This window comes from Camellia sinensis, chromosome 11, assembly GCF_055761805.1.
Source record: "Camellia sinensis isolate YWXY chromosome 11, ASM5576180v1, whole genome shotgun sequence".
Lineage (NCBI taxonomy): Eukaryota > Viridiplantae > Streptophyta > Magnoliopsida > Ericales > Theaceae > Camellia > Camellia sinensis.
In genome coordinates this window covers 27,503,687-27,527,650 of record NC_138971.1, presented here as the reverse complement: position 1 = coordinate 27,527,650, position 23,964 = coordinate 27,503,687, and the positions used below count along the sequence as shown (strand labels likewise).

The 23,964-nt window shown below is 35.4% G+C and overlaps 1 pseudogene across 1 annotated transcript; it reads right to left on the bottom strand.

Moving 5' to 3' along the window:
• Positions 1-2,414: 2,414 nt before the first annotated feature.
• Positions 2,415-20,385, bottom strand: LOC114297931 (transmembrane 9 superfamily member 2-like; annotated as a pseudogene). The gene is made up of 7 exons (XR_014343660.1): positions 18,316-20,385; positions 17,726-17,766; positions 17,049-17,628; positions 16,813-16,950; positions 16,548-16,704; positions 15,947-16,434; positions 2,415-3,031 (listed from the first exon to the last, which is right to left on the bottom strand). The product of XR_014343660.1 is annotated as a transmembrane 9 superfamily member 2-like (transcript).
• Between the last annotated feature and the right edge of the window lie 3,579 nt (positions 20,386-23,964).

Genomic DNA, 23,964 nt, shown 5'->3' with positions numbered 1-23,964 from the left:
TTGTTGCTGGGCTGCTAATGTTGCTGATTGCTATTAATGTTTCCATTTTGTTGTTGGTTACTGTTAATGTTTCTATTTTGTTGCTGCTGGAAACTTGGAATGCTCTCTTTTGAAAACTTAGGAATGCTTTCTTTTGGCTGTTGTATTTGCATCAATATTGTTTAACTTGTCTTATGTGTTTGTTATTTTTTATTTGGAAACGTTTCAATTGACTGTTTACAATGTTTAGAATGTTTTTAAATGCTTCTGGATGATTGGATGATTTCAAATTTCAATGGTGTGTAATGGTTACTATCCTATCAAGTTTTATTTTTATTAATTGGTTTTTTGTAATTTTAATGATATTAGGATGATATAGATATGTAATGTTGAGTAATGCCTTAATATTATTAGTTTTTATCATGAGTTAAATGTAATCAGTTTGAGTAATTATTTTGCTAATATTAATAATTTATTCTTATAAATAGAAATTTTTGGAACCATGAACCAAACTACAACCGAATCATTATTTTGATTTGGTTTTGGTCCGGTTTTACAAGTGTAATGGTTTGGTCTGGTTTTCAAAATTACAGAATCGTTAGGATCGGTTTGGTTCTTGAATTTTCTCAAAACCGAACCAATCTGGACCGTGTACACTTCTAATAATATTATATGAAAATATTCTTTGTACACATCTTTTAAAAATAAAAATAAAAAATCTAAATGTACACATTTTGAGTAAAAAATAAAAAATAAACCTAATTTTTCCATTGTTGTCACTTTGCTTGCTACACACTTTATACTCCTCTATTGCTTGCAAAGCAATACTCTCATAACAACTCTCATATTGCTTTAATCTCTAGATTTATACTCTATTAATGATGAAAATGTTAGTTTTTTCGTGCAAAACTTTTTTTTTTCTTTCACGATTTTTAGTCAGACAATCAGTGCCGAATTATTTCATTATATTCGGATATCAATTGTCGAATTATTTCATTATATTCGAACATCAATTGCTGAAAGTTTTTTTTTTGAACAAATTTGTCAAACTAATCACTTTTGTTCGGAAGTTAAGTTTCGAATTAAATGTATAATTTCAGAAAACCAGTGCTAAAATTCCCAAACCGAAAAACATAAAAAATAAAAAATAAAAACCGAGGGTCTTATGGTAATGGAGTATACAGAGATCTGGAAATGGTAAATGTAATAACTAAATGAAAAAATGCCTCATCTTCAACAATATTTGGAGGGTTTTCAATGGTGTTTTTAATAGAGGTTCAATAGGGTTTTCAATGGAGGATTTTGTCTTCACTTCTGTGGTTTTGAATGGTTTTCACGTGAGTCTACAATGGGTTTACAAATCTGGAAGTAGGGTCACTCAACAAGTGTGTAGAAAGGAGGGTTGAGTGATGTGTGTACAATGATTATGGGTGAAGGGTATAATTATAACTTTTATTGTGTGGATTGAGAAAATTAATTAATAATCAAATTAATAAGTGTGTGTATTGAGAAAAGATGTACACTGAGATAATTAAGTGTGTGGATATAGAATTTCCCTACACATGTCCTTATGGACAAAATAGTTTAGCAGATGGACTCTTGGACCAAACAAATTCGAATTTGGATTTTTTGCCTGATTGCCGTAATCTTTTTTCAAAAAATATTTTGTTTATACTTGGTGATGGTAGGATGAAGGGAGAGGTGGAGGTACTCGTGTGGGGGTGGGATGATGTCTACATTGGTGGAGGTGACGTGGTGATAGTGGTGTGGTGGTGAAGGTGATAATAGGAGTTATAATGTGGTAATATTAATAAAATTTTAATCTAAAAATTATTTTTTACTTTTTAAAGTGAAAAATATTTTCTATTTAAATAAACTTAATTTTTGATAACCATATAAAATATTTTTTTGTTGACTATCATTTTCTATTGTATTAAATGCCAAAAAAATATGAAAAATATTTTTTAAACAAATGGAGTGTTGAAAAAGGTAAAAGAAAATAAATGATTATGCAAGTTAAGAAGAAAAAGGAAAAGAAAAAAAAATATTGTGATTTCTCTTCCTGTTTGAATAATAAATAAGAAAGAAAATAGAATATAATAATTTCTCTCATATCTTGTTTGGTTAAACTACACACACACACAATATATATATATATATATATATATAAAGAAACGATTAAATTAATATTTTTATAAGTGTTAATCTTTTTATTACTTTAATATTTATAAAAATAATCTTGATATTATAACAAAATAATAATTACCTAGTTTTTTTTTTTTTTTTCCAATTCTCTCTACTTTTAGAAAGATTCAAAATAAGAGTTACCAGATAAATACTTTAATTCTTAGCCCATAAGAGGTTCAAATCTTTAATTTGCAACATAGAAAAAATATTAAAAATTTGAAATTACATTTTAATTGTAAGTTACTACTACACAACTTAGATATTTAAATAATTTTTTTTTACAGTCAATCTGAAATGTTTTATGTTATAAATGAATCATATAGATATTTAAGATTCATATTAGCCCAATAAGACTAAGATTTTTCTCTTAAATTTACAAATGTCTTAACTTTTCTTTCAATTTCTTTTCACATAAAAATTCTCTCCATTCCAAATACCAACCAAAACTAGCCAAACCTTTAAGCCAATGCACATCACAGTTCTCAGAAGACCTCAATTCTAGAAGGCATGTATAGAATCCAGCTCCTCTTGCTCTTGATGGTTGGTTGGAGCACTCTCAAAAAATCACTCGTATTCTAAACCCCCATTTCTGTAACTGAATTTATGGAAGAAATTAGGAAGAACACCGCTCAAAGAAGTGGTCGGCTATTCACACTTGATAGAGCCATATATCTGACGAACAAAGAGCAATGAAGCACGGAAACTGATGGTACCAAGCATAAGAAAAATGCCGAAGCAGATACAAGCCATGTAACCAAAGAAGAATGATGTTTGCAAGAAACCAGACATAGATGACTCTGCATAGGAATAATGCAAGCAATAGCCATAGATAAGCAAGCCTGTTGATCCCCCACGAAGAAAAGACCTGTATCAAATCAGGCATTCAGATCAGTCAGCACAAATTTACACATCAAAATTTTCACTGCATCTCACACTTAAATAAAAGGGAACTTTGGTGAACTCATATTCTGATAAATATAAAGGATAAGAAATCTAGCATAATAAACTAAAAACAAATCAGCACTGTATGATTCAGTGATGTAAACTCAAAAAAAATATACAGAATATGCAGCGGATTAAAATGATCAGATTATACCTTCTTGATGATAGAACCTTCTTGGATAAATCACGTGCTTCCAGGAAACTTCTTGATGAACCAACCCAGCAGTGGAGTGATATCACAGATTGAATATCACCCACACTAACCACAGTGTCAAAGACTTGATCGTTGTGTTTTTGGGAGAGAGTCAGAATGTGGGTTGAAAAACAGACTACGTTGTTTTCCCTTTTTCACAGATTACCCATAACCATATCAGATATTTAATATATTATAATATCTATCCATATCAGTTAAGATACAGATAATATCTAATATATATTATATCTATCTATATCAGTTCAAACTGATAACGTCTGTTTCAAGAGTGGTTATCCTAAATAGGTTTGATTTCAAAATCAAAACCTATTTGGATAAGGATCAAATGTTAAATTTAAATGGTCATGCCACATGGGCGCCCATTACTAACATCTCCCACTCGCACATGAGTTGGCATGACACTGCCACATCTCTATCTCAATCTCCCCAAAAACGAACAATCTCATACTAGCCAATGCACCGTGCGACCGCTGAGAACACCTGCAAGTGGGAGCTCTATACTAGAAACTCAACATGAGTCAGCATAGAGACATCAACCCAAAAAGAACAGAAATAGTGTCTCATGTACCCAGACCCATCTAGCTACATCAGTCCAAAAACATCTCTAATCCCTCAAAGAGCATGTTTGACTCTCCTAGGTCCCGCATTATATTCACACCCAATCAGCATCCTATTAAAGAGCGATGTGAGTTGTCGACAGTGAATATAGAGCAGAGATGTAGAACTAGATGATCTTCCCTTCACCCTCATATCATTCAATTTGAAATTGACCGCTTTCCCAGTAATGTCCCTTAAAGCCGAATCATACATGACCGCAGGCAACATACCAAAGTAGCTGAACATCAACTCCTCATCTTATGACATAGTCAAAGGTCACAAAAAGGCACAAAGTGAAGTCATTTAGGAAAAAATGACTTTTAGGACTCACACGGTGAAGAAGCAGGGATCCATTCTTTCACCTCGCTAACGGGTCGATAAGCACATGCAGTATGAATGCATGTTATAGTGGAGTTACTCTTCTAAAGAGTGATGTTAAACTCACACACCATACAGATCTTAGTCTAGTCGCTCTTAAGCGCACGAGTCGCTTCCTAGCGTCTAACTCGAATTCTCTATTTGCTCGCCTCTCAGGCATCAAATGAGATCTCGCATCTGGCTATCCATAACAGACATATCATGGAAAAGTGGGTACTCTCATATCCATGGCCGGTCTCTAACAAGACCTCATCTTGGATCCAACCAAGGCGACATAGCTAGTGGATAATTTTAGCTTCTAGTCTCATCCTTACTCGCTACCCAGCGCTAAGGGCGATTGCTCGTGTGAGTGAGCCAATCTTGCCTGCTAACATCAATTTAATTGTTTTGTGTATGCTAATTCACAAACCATTACTAAAAGTAGTAAACATAAATGTGTGATAGAAACAAGTATGAATACTAATGGCATTAATATCCCCAAAAAAAAAGAGTTCAACTGAATACACATAAAAAATCACCACCTACGTAGTCCTAAAGCCCTAACATGAGTAAGATAAACATCTCTAGCAATGGGCTTAGTCAAAGGGTCCGCAACCATGCGACTTGTAGGGATGTGCTCCAGGATCACTTCTTTCTGCGCCAAAATATCTCTGATAAAATTGAACCTCACATCAATGTGTTTGGTTCTGCCATGGTATTTAGGATCCTTAGCGTAAGCGAGTGCAGCCATGCTGTCACAATGGATAGTCACAGGATCTGAAGTGTGTGTGACAACATCCAAATGCTGAAGGAATCTCCTCAACCACACGGCTTCCTGAACGGCAGATGAACAAGCCACAAACTCAGCCTCCATGGTCGATAAGGCGATGCAGGATTGCTTCTTACTGCTCCAAGAAATAGCACCATCGCTAAGCATAAAAGCATATCCTGAAGTAGACTTACGCTCATCTAGGTCTCCTCCCCAGTCAGCATCACAATAGCCAACTAGATGTAGATCTGAACTCTGGTAGCAAAGTGTGTAATCTGCAGTTCCTCTAAGATATCGTAATATCCTCTTAACTGCTTTCCAATGAGCTGGTCCTGGGTTGGATTGGTAACGACTCACCAATCCGACTGCATAGCAAATGTCAGGACGTGTACACATCATAGCATACATCAAGCTTCCAACAGCATTTGCATAGGGAACACGGGCCATCTTTTCATTTTCTTCTTGAGTCTTAGGACCCATATCAAGGCTTAGGCTCTCGCCTTTTGCAACAGGAGTGTCAATGGGTTTGCAGCTCTGCATCTGGAACCGCTCTAGAATAGTCTTAATGTAAGTCTCTTGAGACAAACCAAGAAGTCTCCTAGAGCGATCCCTGAGGATCTTAACACCGAGCACATAGCTCGCCTCACCCATGTCCTTCATTTCAAATGTAGAGAACAACCACATTTTAGTGGCGACAATCATCTCCTTGTCATTTCCAGCCAATAATATGTCATCTACATATAATGACAATATCAGAAAAATGTCCTTGGACCGCTTAACGTACACACAGTGATCTTCATCAATCATCGTAAACCCATTTGAAATAATGGCTCGATGAAATCTCAGATTCCACTGTCTGGATGATTGCTTTAAGCCATAAATAGATCGTTGAAGCTTGCAAACTTTGCGCTCCTGACCTACTGCCACAAAGCCTTCTGGTTGATCCATATAGATCTCTTCATCCAATTCTCCATTGAGAAATGCAGTTTTAACGTCCATCTGATATAGCTCTAAGTCCAACTGAGCTACTATGGCCAGGATTAGGCGAATAGAGGCAAACCTTACAACTGGTGAAAAAGTTTCCTCATAGTCCACACCCTCTCGTTGGGTGTAACCTTTCGCCACTAGGCGAGCCTTATACCTTTCTATGGAACCATCCGCCTTGCGCTTGATTTTGAGAACCCATTTGTTCCCGATAGTCTTGCGCCCTAGCGGCAAATCAACCAAGTCCCAGACATGATTTTTCTTCATAGACTCTATTTCTTCTTCCATTGCAGTACTCCATTCTTTACTAGCAGGGGATGAGAGAGCCTCTTTGAGATTCTTAGGCTCCATCTCATCACTCGGAGCAATCATGAATGCTTCCCCTTCAATCTCAAAACGACGACGGGGTATAGCTCCACGTTTGCTTCTACGTAGTTGAGAATCCTGAGAATCCTCATCCATTGGATCTAATCCATGGGTAGGTAGATCGCTCCCACTGTCCCTAGGAGCTTGAGGAATTATTTCCTCATTCTCTACTAAGCTACTAGGTGCGCCTTCAAGTAGATCCTCCATCTCGTAGAATTCTACTTCTCTGGTTACCTCACCTCTGCTAGGGAAATCCTCCTCTAGGAAATCCACATCTCGTGACTCAATTTCAGTCACACTTCCATCCGGATGCTCCCCAACAAACACATAGCCCTTAGAATGCTCACTATAGCGAATGAAGATACACTTCTTTCCTCTAGGGCCCAACTTCCCAAACTTATGAGAAGCGTTGTGTATGTAAGCTGCCGAACCCCAAGGTCGCAAATTGCCCAAATCAGGCTTTTTGCCAGTCCACATCTCATATGGGGTGGAAGGAACTGATTTGGAGGGCACACGGTTAAGGACGTAGGCAGCAGTCAACAAAGCATCTCCCCAATAAGAAATTGGAAGATTAGCTTGCGCCATCATTGATCTAACCATGTCAAGCAATGTGCGATTCCTTCTCTCCGCTACACCATTTTGTTGCGGAGTCCTAGGAATTGTCAATTGCCTGATAACTCCTTTTTCCTCACAGAGCACTTTAAATTGCTCAGATAGATACTCACGTCCTCGGTCAGTCCTTAGAGCTTTAATGCTCTTGTCTAATTGATTCTCAACCTCATTAACATACCGTCTAAAGCAATCCAATGCTTCTGACTTGTGAGAAATCAGATAGACATGACCAAAACGTGTGCAATCATCTATAAATGTGATGAAATAGGGGGCTCCATGCCTTGCCCTCACATTCATTGGTCCACATATATCAGAATGAATAAGTTGCAATGGGATAGATGCCCTTATGGCTTTCCCAAATGGTTTTCTTGTTGCCTTTCCAGCAAGACAGTGCTCACAAGTAGGCAAAGTGACTCTAGCGAGTGGGCCTAAAAGACCTTCTCTAGCCAATCTAGTCATCCTGTCTTGCCCTATGTGGCCTAATCTAGCATGCCATCTCATAGAATCATTATCACAAAAAGATGCAATATTAGAAATAGATCCATTGGCATTTTTATTAATACTAGAATCATCCACATCCAAAACTAAAAAACCATTTGAAAGATAACCAAAACCATAAAAAAATGTTCCCAAATAAATGCTAACACCATTATTCTCAAAACAAAAGCTAAAACCAAGGCTCATCATGCTAATAACTGAAACTAAGTTTCGCCGAATATCCGGAGCATAAAGAACATCATGAAGATACAAGGTGCGCCCTCGTCGCATTTCCAGCTTGAATGTGCCAATGCCAAGCACCTCCACACTGGACTCGTTCCCCATGTAAACTTTTCTGCTCCCAGCAGGTACTCGACGATACTCAACGAACCCTACTCTGTCCCTCGCGATGTGGTCTGTTGCTCCGGAGTCTACAACCCAAAAATGAGGAGAATGAGCAATTAATGCTTGACTAGACACAAAGCATTGAATGCGAGAAATTAAGTAAGGGAGTACCTTCTTCTGCTCAGGGCAATCCCGAGCGAAGTGTCCTTCTTTGTTACAGTTAAAGCATGTCAATTTAGCCTTTGCCTTCTTACCACCTCTCTTGCCCCTACGCTTGAAATTTCTAGCGCCATTGGGCTTAAGTGCAGCCGCTGCTTGCTTCTTAGGGGCACCTTTTGCTTTTCCACGTTTGAACTGAGAAGTCCTACGTGAGCTTGACTCAACCACCATAGCAGAACCATCAGACTTAGCCGCCTCAAGGCGCTCAGCCTCTAGCTCCAAATGACGCGATATGTCTTCGAATGTTTTCACACTCTCATTATGCATCATGTTCTGCTTCATCTGCTCCCAAGAATTTGGCAGAGAGCGTATCACAGCCTGTACTTGCTGCTCTTGAGTCAAATTATGCCCAGCAGCCGCAAGCTCACGTATCATGGCTGACATGACTCTCAAATGCTGCTTCATCGAGTGATGCGCCCTTTTCTGATATGAGTCAAACTTCATAGTCAGCCCACGTAGCTTTGCCAAAGAGGTAATACCAAACTTTTGCTTGAGAGCTTCCCACATCTCAAATGCAGTCGGGCAATGCTCAAACTCACTAATCAAGTCGTTGTGCATGCTGCTCAACATAGTAAAGCGCGCACACCGATCTTTGTTACGCCAAGTCTGAAAGGCTTCAAGATCACGACGATGTTGAGCTGTATTGCCCTGCTCTGGCTCAACCATCACTTGTTCAAGTGTGGTCAACACTTCTTGCTCATTGAGGAGGTATTGGATCTTACGGCGCCATATGTCATAATTGTCGCCATCCAATTTCTCTCCCTTAGTTAAGTCTGCCACCACTGACTTAGCAGCCATTTCTACATACAGAGTAAATAAAAATGCGCAGGGGATATTAATGATAGCAACACAAAACAAAATATTTTGCAGCAAAAAGAATCTAAATTAAATAATGATAATTTTACACATGTCTCAAGATCGAAAATTTGCTATGCTCGTAATCATCTCTTGCGCCTCTAGTGATAATTATCAAAATTTAATTTCATTCCATGCGCAAAAAATAATCAAACAATCTCCCACTATTTATGGCATATACAAAGCATGATAAATTCCATACAATAGCATCTCAATATAAATTTACAAACAACTCATGCTATATTTATTTAATGATGGAATTCAAATAAATAAATAAATAAATAATCATGCTTTAATTGCAACATATTAAAAAACCAAAAAAAAAAATGTATTTAATATGCAGATTATGCCATAATTAAAGTGTACATCATTTTTGAAATTTTCTGGAATTTTCTGAAATTTTCTGGAATTTCAAATAACTAATTAAACACACATAAAATTAGAAATAAAAAATCCAGAAACTAGTAAACAGAAACAATATTCAGATTATGCCATAATTAAAATGTACATTGTTCTGAAATATTCTGAAATTTTTCTGAAATATTCTGGAATTTTAAATGACTAATAAATACACATAAAATTAGAAATAAAAAATCCAGAAACTGATAAAATGAGACAATATTACCAGTAAATAATAAAACCTTTCAGAAGTCTACAATAAATATTTCAGCCCCAGAAAATTATTTATGCAATACCAGAATCATTTTAAAGCATAAAAAATGAATTATTAACACAGGAAAAATAATTTATATTTTCTGAAAATTTTCAAAATTTTACAGAATGTAGAAAAATTAATTCTGAGTCTAACAGTATAAGCCACGCATAAAACAAATATGTAATGAATTAATTATGATCATTTAACGCAGTTCAGAATTAAAAACAAAACAAACAGTGCCTAATCGCCAGCAGCCAAGCCAGCCGAGGAAAACGGCGCGGCTCAGCACGCGGCTCGGCTCGAGGCTCGGCTCACGGCTCGGCTCACGGCTCAGCGCGCGGCTCGGCTCGCGGCTCGGCTGGCGGCTCAGCGCGCGGCTCGGCTCGCGGCTCAGCCCACGGCGCGCGTGCGTGGCGCGGAGGGCCCGCGCGTGACTGCGCCGCTGACGCGCGCGTGAGAGCGCGTGCAAGCGCGTCGGGTGAGCAGCTGGCGCGTGGAGGCGCGTGGCTGCGCGTGGAGGCGCGTGGAAACGGTCCACTGCGTCAGGTGGCGCGTGCAGGCCACGCGCCGCCTTCCAGGGTGTTTTCTGGTCCGATTTTCGTACTGCCGGACTCCTTTTTTCAAAATAAAACTATTTATGATATGAAAAAAGGCATTAATGAACATAAAAAAAAATATTTTTATGCTCCTAATCAGAAAAAAAAAATTTTCTACAAATATTCATGTGTATAATACATACATATACATATAAAAGTATACACATGAGGAAAACACGAAAATATCCATTAACAGGCTCTGATACCAATGTAAACTCAAAAAAAATATACAGAATATGCAGCGGATTAAAATGATCAGATTATACCTTCTTGATGATAGAACCTTCTTGGATAAATCACGTGCTTCCAGGAAACTTCTTGATGAACCAACCCAGCAGTGGAGTGATATCACAGATTGAATATCACCCACACTAACCACAGTGTCAAAGACTTGATCGTTGTGTTTTTGGGAGAGAGTCAGAATGTGGGTTGAAAAACAGACTACGTTGTTTTCCCTTTTTCACAGATTACCCATAACCATATCAGATATTTAATATATTATAATATCTATCCATATCAGTTAAGATACAGATAATATCTAATATATATTATATCTATCTATATCAGTTCAAACTGATAACGTCTGTTTCAAGAGTGGTTATCCTAAATAGGTTTGATTTCAAAATCAAAACCTATTTGGATAAGGATCAAATGTTAAATTTAAATGGTCATGCCACATGGGCGCCCATTACTAACAAGTGAGAAATTAGTTAAGGAAAAGTTTCATGACAGGAATAGCTACATAATTAATCACATTATAGGTAGTTTCCATTACAAGTTATTATAAGCTACAGAAGGTGTATGATATCAACAACAAAAATAATCAAGAATGCACAAGAATTTAAGTTGCAAAAGATGTTAAAGAGTAATGGATGGCGTCAAAAGAGAATGATGCCAAGTCATCCAAGATTATGTCTTGTGAAACACGCAGGCGGTCTAAAACATCATGCCATGTTTCCATATTTTCCACTTGAAGAGAAGTAGTTGGCTTCAAGTGATAATTTGCAGATAGACTAAGAAAATGCATGATTTCAAAGAGCAAACTGAAGTTCAGAAGCCATCCACGCCAAGGCCAAAGAAAGACTAATTATTCAAAATGAGCTAGCTTTTGGCTGTACCAAGAAAAAAAAGCTAGTTTTTGGCACAAGGAAAAACCAAAACAATGTCTTTTTCCAACCAATCCAAGCTTGCATAGAGGACTTCATTGATTTTTGGGGTTATGAGGGTACAAGATGGTAATCTTTAGAAGAAAACTGAAGATGACCACTCTCTTTCACTGAGAAAAGTTTCCTTGCTCGATCCATCACTTTGCAAAGTTTCATACTGACCTGATTTTGTTTTCTTGGTTCTTAACCAAATTTCTGCACCATTAGGATCATTTACTTATCACCAAACTCCTTATTATGATGCTATTATGATGAAAATGTTGTGTTCTTTGAGTGCTTAACGCAATTTTCCTTAATGGAAGATCAGGCTGGCACTCTTGTTGGCTCTTATGACTTCGCTTTTGTTAAGAAGCACAGACACATCTTTGGAGATCATGTACTGGTGTTGGACATGGACACAAACATGCTCGGACACACTCTAGACACATTGGAAGGAGTTGGACACGGACACACTCAAGACAAACTAGAAGGAGTTGGACACGCTAGGACACGTTGGTGACCAAAATATATATATATATATACCAGAATAGTATACCAAGGTTGATAAAAGTGATGACATAATAGTTATATAAAATTATATACTTTGTACGTGTCCTTGACGTATCGTGTCATACATTTTTTAAAAAATTGTGTGTCTGTGTCGTGTCGTGTGTCCATGCATCTTTGCGCTTATATGTTTAGAATTTCCTTGAGTAAGGATGTTGTTATTTCTTACCCACAAGGAGCCTGCTGTTTGTGATCACTAAACATATCACACGTTCAAAAAACTAGGAACCTAGAGTTACTGCTTCACTATATAGCTTTACATAACCTACAGAAAATTAATAGACATCTTTTTCTGCATACAACTAGGAAATTTATGATGCAAACTCACTTAGAATTCAACAATGAGAATGTGGCACATCTTAAGAGCTGAAGCAACAAATCCTTGAGAGTAAGCAACATAGTATGCCAAGAAAGTTGCAACCCATTTAGCTACTTCAATACACATGGGAGGAATTTGATTAATATCTCAAGTAAGTTGTTCAACACTACGCCCAAAAACTAAGATGATAGAGCAGGATCTCATCTATGATTTTCTAGTGGGGTAAAATGATGAATGACTAGGTTCAAGCTAAGCTCTAGGATATCTCCCTTAAGCTACAGACTAGGCGCTTGTCATCCTCTCGAGAAGCCAGCTCTACAAGTGGTACTGCGTACCTCCGTGCATTATGCCCAAAGACCAACCCAGGTGATGCGATAGGGATCTACCCTGTCTGCCTTGCCGCTCACAAACTAACGTGCTTGCAAGGTTCTTAGTGTAGAACTCGCATTTACAATGAGTCAATACGTGACAATACGCATATATCCAAGGGGAGGAAAATAAAACCTATGCTTCAACTTGCCTCTTAGAAGCAGTCAGCTTCTAGCAAAATCTTTCAATATATGTGAGAGAGCAAGAGGCAAGAGAGAGAACAACTTAGTAATGTGGTGACTATTGCATTGGACAATCAAGCGATTCATGGTTCCCAAGGAGCCACCATGCCCTTCCACATTTCCAAATTTCTATAGCTTTGTCACAACTAACACGATAACTATAGAATATAGAGAATCCCACATAAAGATTTCTTTTTATGAATGCATTCTTAACCACATCCAGCCCATAACGCATCATAAACCAACAAGCCTAAGATCACATTATAACTATATAAAAGTTGCTTCAACACTTGATCTGGAAGCGAGCAACGTATTATAGTTCAATTTCTTCAATGTGAAGAATGGTTCCAGTCCTCTCTCTCTTCTATCACTTTCCTTCATTTTATGTTGAATATAGAAATTAAAATACATAGAATCTTTTTATTTTTAGTATTATGTATATAATCTGTGATTGTGTCAATCACTGATTTAGTATTATTTTCTTATTTATATCGTTTCTTAAATTGTATTATGAATCTATTATATATACATGGTCTCTACCTCATTCATGGGAAAGCCAAATAATTCTTTTCGTTATTTTTGGTATTAGAGTTAGATTAAGTACCTAGTAATTTTGTTTCACTGGCGGGCGGCAACCTTGCCTTGGCCGCTTGCTGGACCTTAACCCATTTCGCTGTCATATTTTCTTTCAATATCACTTCGTGGTGACCTCTTCCTCTATCCACTAGTTTATTCCTATCCCAAATATCTCTATCATATTTTTTTTTACTCGCAATCCATTTTTTTGTGTGTTTCTGCTCTACTTTGTCTTTCCCTCTGTTTCAACCTCAAATAAGTTTTTATCTTCCAACCTATTATACCTATATCATGGTGAGCATAGTGATATACCATGTGAACCACCTAAGCCACCCCATCTGGCGCACAACCCAAGTCGCCCTCTTGGCGTACCACCTAAGCTGCCCCCCCTGGTGCACTTCTAATAAGCCGCTCTTTGGGGCACTCAGTCATCTGTTGCTATCATCGTTTAGCACTACGTCATAAGTTATGTGTGTGCCATACTTGCTGATTCAACATCCAGTTAGTCTCTACATTGGTTCGACATAACCCCTTAAACTATCCCGACATTGATTCCGGTTAGTTTCTACAACGGTCTGGCATGACCACATAAACTGTCCCAACATTCCTTCCAGTCAGTTCTTACAATAGTTCGGCATGACCCCTTTAAACTGTCCCAACATTGATTCCGATCAGTTTCTTCTAGGGCAATTCAATCCCTGTTTTTTTCCTTTTTTAGGGTGTGGTGCTAATGTGTTAAGCACTTTTTGGCCTTTTTTATTTAGTGGACTACCAGATTTGTTTAGTAGCATTTATTTGGATTTGCCGTTGAGTTTTTTCCAGCTTCTTCCAGTCATCCATTGACAAACTGCGATTGTTGAATATTTTCATACCAGCTTGAGGAGTTTTTTTCGGCTTCTTCCAGTCATCCATTGCCAAGCTGCAATTGTTGAATATCTTCGCACTACCTTAAGAGGGAGTGTTGAATATAAAAATTAGAATACATTGAATCTTTTTATTTTTAGTATTATATACATGGCCTTATTATTTCCTTATTTAGGGAGAGTGATTGTGTCAATCACTGATTTAGTATTATTTCCTTATTTATATTGTTTCCTTATTTATATCGTTTCCTAAATTATATCATGAATCTATTATATATACATGGCCTCTACCTCATTCATGAAAAAACCAAATAAATATTTTCATTCTTTTTTTTACATGTTCCAAATTTTCAACATATTTACTTTTTGTCGATGCATTACTAAAGCTACTAACTGTAGTTTTACCTTTCCCTACCTCATTGGGTATCAGGTGCCATTAACAATGAAAACAAAGTCAAAGGTTGTCAAAGGGATCTCTCGCTAAATATTGTAGGAGTTACTTATCCTCCTAGCTTAAGAGAATTGTGTCATTGCTTTTGTTTTATCAGAAAGTCGTAGGTTGGATCATATGGAAGCTGACATTCCAATTGATTGGAACTTAGAAGACCAAATTGGGTCAGAAATGAGCCTGCCTTACTAGAGGCACATAGAGAAGTTTATATACCTAAACATAACTCAATGGTAAGCCTCCCAAGTTTTTCATATTAAAGCAATATCCACGATACTACATTCCCTAATATCTGCCCCTCAAAATGGCATTCTATGGAATCTTATATTGATGCAAACATTTCATTGGTTGCAGAACTTGTTGAGAGATAATGATTGCATACTAAGAAGCCAAGGACTCTTTTATTGCGATATTAAAGCAGATGGACACTTTATAAAAGAGAAATCAAGCAGATGAATTATTGTTACATAATGTGAAGGTTGATAGCAGATGTATATCAAAGAAGTTTCTGGCAGCAGCTTTCAGTGTACTTTAACCAAGAAGGCAATGCATGACATCCTAGCACTGGTATGAGGGTAAGTATAGGAAGAGAGAACTTTCATTACTTCACATGGTGATTGGGATTATTAGTTTTATGGAGGTCATCTTGGAGAATAAAGAGAGACACTTATGCTTTCACTTTCTTTCTCCAAAAAATCTCCTATTTTCTCTCATTTTTTTATTATGATCTAAACACAAAAATTACAAACCAACTGAAAGTACCCGGAGCAATGTCAATTTCTGTTAATCAATATATATTAAATGATAACTTGAGATAAAATGGCTTATACATTAAATAAAGAATAAAGCTATATGCACCAATTAGTACACTAATTAGTGTACTAATAAATGATGTGGCATAATTTTATTGGCTTTGAGCCTTCGTCATTCATAGTTTTAAAATTACAATGGTATAGCATGTGTTTGTACACTAATTGGTATACCAATTGGTGTATGTAGCACCATTGTTAAATAAATTTCAAGTTTGTTGCAACAAAGTTGACTCAATGTTCCCTGTTAGATAATATGATTCCCAATACTTGTAGAAACAAATGACTAGATGGATATTGCATAACTCACACAAGTGGATGTGTGAAGTGCGTCGAATTAATTAGCTTATACTTATAACAAGTAACATCTAGCTACTAACAATTATATATATATATTCATCCATGCAGCGACTGAAGTAAATAAACAAAACCACATAGAAAGTTAAAATATTATATAGGAGTGACCCAAAATAAAGAAATAAGACTAAAAAACATAGGCAATAAGACTGTATACCTCCACCACCATTCATGATCTTCGGCAGCAAGCTGAAAGTACGTCAAAGCCACATTCACGAAAGCAGTTACTACAACAAGAAATATGAAATCAATAGACAGGATGGCATATATGGGGTAAATCGGGTGACCACTCCATACGCTAGCCAACAAATAGCCCAGCTCAAAGTTGATAACAATTAAAGGCAATACGCCTGCCACTGCCATCTGGGGAAGAATACCGTTGTACCAACGCTGTGGATGAATCTCTCTAGGACACTTGGTGGTGTGGCAAGGAGCTTGGAACTCAGACACACTATTTTTTGCAGCGATCCCACCCAACAAATGCAATGGTGATGCTACAAGCACCCATATGGAGAACAATACCAAAATTGTTCCAAGTGGAAGCGCTGCTGTTGCTCTGTATGTGACAGCAACAGTATTAAGGAAGAAGAATGTAAGGAAAAGAGGCCCAGAAAAAAGGCATCCTGTCAACAACAAATTCCTCACCTGTCAAGTAAAAAAAAAAATTGAATAGTCTAATTAGTTCACAGGCTTTACTTTCGTAAGCACCCAGTTCAAAACATGCACACATATGGTAAATGGAACCCTTTAGCACACACCCAGTTGGTCCCTTCAAGTTGGCAATATAAAGAAACTGATGTATATCCTGCAATCCCAGTTGTAATTGCATACACCACCACCAGTGCAATGGGTAACGTTCCTCGGCAATATGGATGAAATACTCCAACTACTCCTAGCATTATAATGGACACCGTACTGTATGGAATGATACAAATTACAAACAAAATATCAGATGATTGGTGACAGGCCAAAGAGGCCACAAGATTTCAGGGGGAAAAAAAACAGTTGTAATAATATACTAACAGAATGAACAACTGGGTGCCAGAACCAACGACTGCAGCAAACAATGACTTGTACTTTGGATACCGAAAAACATCACAATGGATGTTTTTCCACCCTGTTTCCTCTTGATTATCAAGCAATTCCTCATCATTTGCATACCTTCAAGAAATTATATAGAAACCAATAACATTTTAAGCAAAAGAAAAATACATATAAACACAACCTATATTTAGCATGCACTTAACTATTGGGCTTACTTATTGATATCCTTCTTGAGGACTCGCACATAAAACATCACAAAACAACCAAGCTGGATGAGAACTGTCAAACATGAGTTTATCAAGGTGAACCAGTGTATCATCAAGAGATGTGGCGGCATAGTATACTTCTCCATCCTCTTCTTGAACGGAATGTTTGTTTCAATCCATTTTACAGTGTACCTGAACTCCACATCGACTTGCTTATCTTCAGTCAGGTCTATCACAAAATTTGTGTGTATTGGAGCATTGATCTCAATCGCATGTTCTTTATTATAAAGAATTTCAAATTCAATATCCGTGAAAAGGAAGTATTTGTAGTCATTTGTTTCAGCTAAAGAAGGCCGGTGAACTGTTCCAATGAAAGCCCAAACTGGCAAGTCATCATAGTACATTTGAAAGTAATAGTCTTGTGCAACTGCAGCTCAGAACTGAGAAACTTCTTCCTTTCTCAACTTCTTTTTACATGCAACTTCAATATCCTTCTCTACTAGAAGAAAGTCAATTTTATATGGAGCAGAAACAAGCCGATCTCCATTCAACACCTCAACTAAAGATTTATTCTTCTCTTTCACATGATCTGTCAATGAATTGGCCCAATAATAACAAAATGGTTAACAGGGGAGTACCTATCTAGAGCAACAATTAAAACTATGAAAAAAGATGAAGATGAAAACCTGGTAAACAGAAGGGAAGATCATAATAAGAATATGTTTCGCTGGAATCAAAGAAAAATATAATGAAAACAGAATTAGCAATCTGAAGTAAGGTATACAATATATGCTAAATATGAACAAGAAAAGTTGTATTGTAACAGCCTAGGATCTGTAGCTATCAAATACACTTGCCCAATTGAAAAAATAAGCAAATCTGATCAATTGAGACTTTGCTACATCTCACAATGTACCTGTGTACAATTTTCAAATTAGTGCAATTGTAATAAAATGAAGCATGCACTTTCAAAAGAACAACAAAACATAGGATGAGGAAATGCACCATTTTGCAAACACACATATTCAAACATGATAAAAATTAACAGTTGAATTAAACAACTCTAATAACCAGATGATTACAAATACTACTTCCACAAGGAAGAAAATAAACGTTTGAAGCAACAATAACCCTGAAAATCTCAAATAGAGATCCTCCAAATGTATGGGGAAAAAATCAAGTTGAACCAAAAACACAGATTGATTGTATACTACTCACTTAAAAAAAATATATATGTTGTTTAAGATCCATAGATGTAAAGGTTGAGACATTTTACCTAGGATTGTGATATGGTCCAACCTTGCTGGAATAAAAAGGAACTGGATCTCCAGCTTTGTACCGATGATTTGACGCATCTGATCTCACTTGACTTGCACAACATTTTACAAGAAAAGCAGCAAGAAGAATTGTTGAGGATTCTTCCATTCTCCTAAGCATTTAACAAGAATGACAAACTTAAATGAAATGAAATGAATGAGAGATATAGAAAGGAAACAAATACATGAGTGGAGAAACATTGACTTCATAATTCTAGCAGGAATTGCAAGGGTATATATTTTTCTATGTGTGCACACGCACTTAAGGATATGGAGTTTCTAGTTAAAGACACGAATTGTTAAATATTCATATGTTCCTATCTTCTTCTTGGCAGATTGAACGTTGGTTACCAAATAGGTGGAGACAATAGCGGTGCAGAATAGACAATAGTGTTGAAGAATAGGCAAATAAGTAGCGGACAGGGCGTTGGTTATGTGTTGTTAGTGCTATCTCATATTCGCACTCATGAAAAACTGGTCAAACATTCACCTTCCCAATGCCCTTATGTCCATTGTTCGATAGCTTTAGGTTTCATCCTCTTATCCAACAACCTAAGCATTCATTCCAGTGGCTAACACCACAGTACCTGCTCCAATTTCTAGTACACAGTTACTATCGAGTCTTTTGAACAATAAGAAAATTACGAAAATAGTTCTTGGTTGAACTTGTGTTGACAAGGTCATAAATGATAGTTAGTTTGCATACATCATTCAGTAAGAAAAAAATCATTTCAATAGTTCAGATATATTAGAAGTGAATAGAAATGAATAATGCCTTTTTCTCAAACAATTCTATGGATGCCTAAGCCTTGGTTTTTATTTTGGGGAAAAAAAAAGGGACAATAGAAGCCGACATTACACCAAAAGATATCATCACATAACTACGATGAAGCAAACCAACTATGCCTCACTAAGGGCATAATGCAAGTAGCAGTGGACTTATGGATTTTTAATATCCAGTCAATCTACAAAACTACCCACTACTATATGTAGCATACTATTTGCAGATATCATCTAAGCACTCAAGCCGCCAAGAAGAACCAAAAAATAAATAAAAGTGAAGGTCCTTGGGTTAGGGTATGAGATATAGTTGGGATGTACTTGCTACTTGACTTCTTTCTAATAATGCGGCAAATTTGACCAAATTTCGACAGGATTTTCCAATTATTTGTTCCCAAATCATGACCAAATCAAAAAAATAAAATAAAATAAAAAATCAAGAAATCAAGACTGACCAATTTAATGAATAGTGACTGTAATTAGCTGAATGTTTTGCACTTCAATTTACCAATTTGAACTCAATACAACCAATCCTAATCCAAGTTTTAAGTTCTAACAACAACAATAAAGAAAGAGAAAGCCTAAGTGATGCAGTGTTTGCCATCGAGTGTCTGGAACTCATGGACAAACAAGTAAAAGGCAAAAGGCACTAGTAGACGCGAGATGGCATGTGCTCAGAATGGCATGGAATTCAGTTGGGACATGGAAAATGACGTCACAACCAACACTCATCACTTCACCATGGTGTACGATGCATTTCAGTGAAATTTCACTATTTAGGCCTTTGATTTTGTGATTTTGCCATTTTTAGAAATAATTGATTCGTCAATTACTTGGTCTAGACGATTCCATTTGAAGTTAGGTTTTTTGCAAAATATGTATTTTTAATTATAGTTTTCAGATTTGAGCTTAACTCAAGTCTTTCTATTTTTAGCAATTTTCGTAAATTCTTTGATTCAGGCTTGATTAGCCAGCATTACCTTTTATAGCTTATTTCCTAAGTTAATTACTATTATAGATAGGAGCTATGAGCCTTCGGGAAAACCAGGTTATTTTGGAGAATTAAACTTATACAAGAGAGAGTACTCTTTTTTTAATCAATTTGTGGTTGTTCTTTGTGTTTGAGTGTTCATCCCATTACATTCCCCGCATCATTAAGTCTGGATCTGGTATGGAACACTCCAATCCTTACTCTCTTTGTTTCATCAAATATTTTGAAAAATTCCAAATCCTAAAAGTCTGTTTTAACCATTTTTGAGGCTTTTCCCAATATAAGCCTTTTTTACATTGTATTTCCAAAACTAGGCCAACTTCTGACGGAATTCCAAAACTAAGCTAAAGCGCCATTACTATTCGCGCTTTTACTGTTAGGAGCGCAAAAGTAGATGAACAGGAAAATCGCTATTACAAATAGCGACTTTGATTAAGAAGTCGCTGTTACAAATAGTGCTTCTAGGGTTAATTTTTTTCCCAAGGAAAACGCTGTTAAGAACCGCGCTTTTTACACAAATTTTTTTTGTGAAAAAAACGCTATTGCTAATAGCGCTTTCACTGTACATATAATTTTTTTTTTTTTTTTTTTTTTAGAAAACGTTATTTCAAATAATGTTTTTACTGTTGAGACATTCACCAAAACCAACCCACCTCTGACACACGCACACACCCACACACACCCAACCCACACTAAGCATTGCTTTTAATATAATTTTTATATATAATAATAAATTATATAATTTTTATAATTTTCGTAAATATAAATCATTTTTAGGTTATGGATGGTTTGATTTATAACACGAATATAAGGGTAAAAAAATTTGTAATCAAAAATAATTTTTGCAATTTTTATAATCAAAAATAATTTATAAATTACCAAAAATAATTTATAATACGTATGTATTATAAAAAATTTTTATAATAATTTATAATATATATGTATTTACTTTAAATAAATTATATATAATCCGTATGTATTATATATATAATTTTTATATATTTACTTTAAATAAATTATTTTTGATACGTACATATTATATATATACTTTAAATAAATTATTAATAAATATATAATAATTATTTTATAAAATAAATTATTAATAAAATTTTATAACACATATGTATTATAAAATTTTTTATAATAATTTATAATACGTATGTATTATTTAAATCTTTACATTTTTTATTTAAAACTTTTTACAGTAAACCCATCTTCACATTTTATAATACGTATGTATTATTCAAAAATAATTTATAAAAATTTATAATTAATACGTATGTAAATAATTTAATACGTATCTTCACATTTACATTTACAGTAAATCCATCTTCACATTTACATACGTATGGTTTAAAGGTAAAATTTTTGATAAATATATAAATTATTTACTTTAAATAAATTATTAATAAATATATAATAAATTATTTTATCATTTATCAAAAATTTCACCCTTAAACCATACGTATGTAAATGTGAAGATGGGTTTACTGTAAATGTAAATGTGAAGATACGTATTAAATTATTTACATACTTATTAATTATAAATTTTTATAAATTATTTTTGAATAATACATACGTATTATAAAATGTGAAGATGGGTTTACTGTAAAAAATTTTAAATAAAAAATGTAAAGATTTAAATAATACATACGTATTATAAATTATTATAAAATTTTTTATAATACATACGTATTATAAATTATTTTTGGTAATTTATAAATTATTTTTGATTATAAAAATTGCAAAAATTATTTTTGATTACAAAATTTTTTACCCTTATATACGTGTTATAAATCAAACCATCCATAACCTAAAAATGATTTATATTTACGAAAATTATAAAAATTATATAATTTATTATTATATATAAAAATTATATTAAAAGCAATGCTTAGTGTGGGTTGGGTGTGTGTGGGTGTGTGCGTGTGTCAGAGGTGGGTTGGTTTTGGTGAATGTCTCAACAGTAAAAACGTTATTTGAAATAACGTTTTCTAAAAAAAAATATATATATATATATATGTACAGTGAAAGCGCTATTAGCAATAGCGTTTTTTTCGCAAAAAATTTTTGTGTAAAAAGCGCTGTTCTTAACAATGTTTTCCTTGGAAAAAAAATTAACCCTAGAAGCACTATTTATAACAGCGACTTCTTAATCAAAGTCGCTATTTGTAATAGCGATTTTGCTGTTTATTTACTTTTGCCCTCCTAACAGTAAAAGCGCGAATAGTAATAGCGCTTTAGCTTAGTTTTGGAATTTCGTCAGAAGTTGGCCTAGTTTTGGAAATACAACGTAAAAAAGGCTTATATTGGGAAAAGCCTCACCATTTTTCATGAAAGAAAATAATCTCTTATCCTTAAATCTTTTTTATCAAATTTGAGTAAAAGTATGATCATTAAAAATTTGCTCTCTTCCTTGATTTGATACAAGTTTGATAACATGATTGGAGCTCCATTTTAGCTCTTTATTGATCAAATTCAAATGGTGAAGGATTGGAGAAGCTCTTATTCAGTCATTCCTCAACAATGCTAATTAATTCATAAATTTTAAGAATGAAAGAACAGTATACACGCACGAACTACAACAGCAACCAAAAGCAAGCAATAGTACACAAACCAGTTTGGGAGGGAGAGAGAGAACCTTTTGACTTGTCTTTTCTAGGAGAGCAAGTGATAGGAGTGGAATTGAGAGAGTTTGAGCAATCCAATCATGCCTCATTCATTCCTTCGTACCTGTTGAGAGAGAGAGAGAGAGAGAGAGAGAGAGAAAAGAAGAAGAAGAAGAAGAAGAAGATTTGAAGATTGGGAGAGAACCAAGTCCCCCCTCCCCGAGGTGAGGAGACCACAGCTTACAGAAACACGTAAAAATAAAAAATTGAGACAATGAGCTTAAATAGCTTGGGATGTACCATTCAACTCTATTTATTTACAACAATAATAGAGATCACTAATTTTGAAAATCTAAAAAGATCACTAATGATATGACACTTAATAAAAAAAGAAAAAAAATATAATATCAAGGTTAAAATATCAAATTATTCATGGTGAGACCTACTACCACATCATTAGTGATAGCACTAATTAGTGCTCTCACTCATTTCCCATTTATTTATAGGAACAGTGGTGCTAGGACCCGCAGTGGGGCACCCCAGCACCCCCAGTAGGTCAAAAATAATTTTTTTTTTTTTCCTTCCAATCACGTGGTGTCACGTGGCACGAGAGGGGTCACTTGGGGGTCACTGTGGGTAGGGGTCTCAAGCTTTATTCATAATTTTATCCATAATGAAATGATAGGGTATGTGTTAATTTTTTATTTATTATATATTATGGTCGGTTTAATTTTCATGTCATATCATTATAGATAAATTTATGAACATAAATGTGTGGGTCTCTATTATTACTTTTATTTATATAATTGTACTCGAGTTTGAATAGTTTCAATATGACTTATTTTTTAACTTTTTTACTTATTATAGAAAAATGTGTAAAAAAAAATAGAAAAATAATTTAATAAATAGCGTATTTAGGTGTTACCCAACCTCCCCCCAACTTTAAAATAATAATAATAAAAAAAAAAAATTGATAAGTTTGTGAGGCTCATCATTGTTCTATTTCAAAAAATTGAACCCAAGGTTTTAAAAAGCGGCCGCAACCGTTACGTAACGCCGTTACGTAACGGTTTTGGCGATTACTACCACCCGTTACGGCCGCTTTTGCAGTGTGATTGAGATTCACAGGTGTGTCGGCCGTAGCGGCTGCCGCAGCGGTCGTAATGGTACCGTAACAGCCGTAACGGCCTGTTACGCACCGTTACATAACGGTTCCAAACTGTTTCTTT